The sequence below is a fragment of the Gopherus evgoodei genome, unplaced genomic scaffold (assembly GCF_007399415.2).
Source record: "Gopherus evgoodei ecotype Sinaloan lineage unplaced genomic scaffold, rGopEvg1_v1.p scaffold_31_arrow_ctg1, whole genome shotgun sequence".
NCBI classification, from domain to species: Eukaryota; Metazoa; Chordata; order Testudines; family Testudinidae; genus Gopherus; species Gopherus evgoodei.
This window is the reverse complement of record NW_022059983.1, coordinates 1,401,399-1,404,449: the sequence shown is the minus strand read 5'-3', so window position 1 is coordinate 1,404,449 and position 3,051 is coordinate 1,401,399. Positions and strand designations below refer to the sequence as shown.

The 3,051-nt window shown below is 38.8% G+C and overlaps 1 non-coding gene across 1 annotated transcript; it reads right to left on the bottom strand.

The window, feature by feature from the left end:
- Window positions 1-535: 535 nt before the first annotated feature.
- Window positions 536-618, bottom strand: TRNAL-UAA. Its single transcript has one exon. It is a non-coding gene; the product is annotated as a tRNA-Leu (tRNA).
- Window positions 619-3,051: the final 2,433 nt, after the last annotated feature.

Sequence of the window (3,051 nt, the reverse complement as noted above, 5' to 3'; positions counted from 1 at the left end):
ATCATCCTGTGGATTCAGTACTCAGTACCAGCTGCAGAGGAGACCCAGGGCAAATTAAGACAGCTTCAAGTTGTATTAAGGGACTCCAGCTGATTATCATAGAAAATGGATCCCTGTAGGTACTCAATCCAGTAATCCTAGCAGATGGAATCCTGTGGGATCCTGCGGCAAGGAAGACCAGGGCCCCAAAAGGTTGTGCTCTCCTCCCTCCATGTTCATGGAATCACAGGGAAATCAGACTATGGGTTACCTGTTTACTCATGGGTATTTCAGAGGTACTGGTAAGTATGCAAGTTACTTGGACTCTTCAATCGTTGTTCATTTCTCATGTGAATATGATATTTCATAGAATATCAGGGGTGGAAGGGACCTCAGAAGGTCATCTAGTCCAACCCCTTGCTCAAAGTAGGACCAATCCCCAGACAGATCTTTACCCCAGTTCCCTAAATGGCCCCCCTCAAGGACTGAGCTCCCAACGCTCTGTTTAGCAGACCAATGCTCAAACCACCGAGCTATCCGTTCCCAAAACAGGAGCTACCAGGAGTGGGGTTTGAACCCACGTAGACACGTGTCTATTGGATCTTAAGTCCAACGCCTTAACCACTCGGCCATCCTGGTACATGCCACAGTGCATTAATTCTCTGACAAACTGTGGACTACTCCTGCTAGCCACAATGTGCTAGAAACTGTGCTTGAATCCCTAGGCTGTGCCATTTCTACCCAAAAGCATGCATTTCCCCTAGTTCTCCACCCTCAGTTTTCCAGTTAAAAATAAAATCTAAATTGTGTCTATAATCACTTGACTTAATAATGAGTTGTTAGCCACTAGGTGTTGCTGCTCTTCGCTCATAGTCACACATTCACTCGCTTCACTGCCTGGCTTCCTCCCCTTGGGATTATTCATTCACACTTCCTTATAGTTCTGTACTTTCACAAAATCCTGGCTTCCTGCGTATAAAGAAATATCAGCAAAAGAAAAATAGAAACAACTCTTAAAAAAAAACCTGCAAGAACAAGTTGTCAAAAACCTTTTTACACATTTTGAGGAGCTGTTTTATACAGAACCCTGGGTATAAATGGTATAAATTGGTGTAAAACTTTTGTCTCATGGGTGCAATAACAGTTAATTTATATCATGCCAATTTTCATATAATAGAAAATAAAATCCTGTTATAATCCCCAAATGTGTTTGTCTTTGACTTTTTAAACAGCTGAACAATAACAGAGGAAACCACTTAGGTGAACATTTTGACTCTTGAAAGTGGATAATTAGAAGAGACATGTCCTAAGTATTAAAAACAGTATCAGGGTTGTTTTTTCCCGGTTAGCCCTCTGGTCTTTCCACATTTCTTCCCCCACCCCCCGCCCCTTAATTTCCACCGCCAATGTTACACATCATAGCAATCAGCCTCTCCATTAGTGTAGGACTGGAAACAGTTTCAGGACCTGCCAGAGATCCACATCAGAAAGGATTTAATAGGAGGAATTTTCTTTTTGGAAAATTATAGTTACCTAATAATTCTACACTCACCTTTCCCTTCCATCCCTTCTACATACAATGTTGAAATATTTTCAAAAAGTTATCACATATAAGAATATAGTGTACATAGGGTCTCCAATTTATAGAATTATGATATTGTTATTTCTCAGTATTCATAATACACTGGCTAGTGATGTCTGTTAGCCAATCAGAGTGAAGGCATTTCAATAACTGTATGGTTATTTCTCGAGTGTATGGTAAATATGCATATCTTTTCTTATTACTTTTGCTGTTTTCCAGTTTGACAATTCTGAGGTACATGATCAATTGGTCATTTTGGGGTTGTTGCTGGTTCAACATGCACAATCCGTTATTATTATTAACCGTCTCTGTTAAATGGGGCTTCACCTTCTTTCTGTCTGATCAGTTACCTTTCAGGTCTAGCTTTTCCAGTTAAGCTGTATTATTTCAAGGCCTTCCCACAACTGTTAACAAAACCTGCACTTTATACACAAACTATAAAGCAGGGTTGTTGTTTTTTTTTCATTAAATTAAGCTAACTAAACCCTTTTCTGTCCTACAATCTGTTTATATTAAATCTGTTAATTTGAACGAACTGCATACTATTGTGCTGTAGGGAGACAGTATTGCCTCATGGACAGAACACTAGCCTGGGACTAAGTTTCTTTATCTGCAAAATGGGGATAATGAGACTGATCTTCTTTGTAAAAACAACTATATAAGATCTACATATTATTATTGTTCTGAGATCATTACCTTTCATTTAATTAATAACATGGGGCTTATTCTGAATTTTGACTTTTCTTCTTCGGGTTCCCTTTTGGAATCCTTTTCAATGTCATGATGTACCAGGACAGAGATATGAAGTTCCAGTGGTTCATCACAGAGACCGAAGAGCTCTAACACTATGTTTCACAAGTGGCGGCAATGAAGAGCCCTCCTCCAAACATTCTGGGAATTGGTTCATGAAAACACTCCACCCAAAAAGAGATGGCATGTGTGTCCAACTCTTGAGAGAATCTATTTAAATCTATTTGGCAGAGGAGGGGGGAAATTTTTTTGGAAATCTCTTGAATAAACTTTTTTTAAAAGATTGACAGTACATCAGGGTTTTAACTGGATCAGAAATATTACAATAATAGTTTAGCATCTCTGCTTTTGAAATGAGATTAAGCCTGAAACCACAGTAGTGAGCAAAAATTATCACACGAACACAGATATTAAGATTTTTGCAACCTCAGTAAAGCTGTGGGTTTGGCTCCAGGCATAAATAAAGGCCCAGAGTCATCATTCTGGAGGTACTCCTTGCAAAAAACAACTTATACTGAAAGCAATGGGAGTTGCACAACAACAGAATCTTGCCCGATATTAATTCTTATACAGAATTAATTATATACAGAATGGTTTATTTCATTTTATTTGCTTCTTTCTTCATATAGACAATGAGGAGTCCGGTGGCACCTTAAAGACTAACAGAGTTATTTGGGCATAAGCTTTCGTGGGTAAAAAACCCCTTCTTCAGATGCATGGAGTGAAAATTACAGATACAG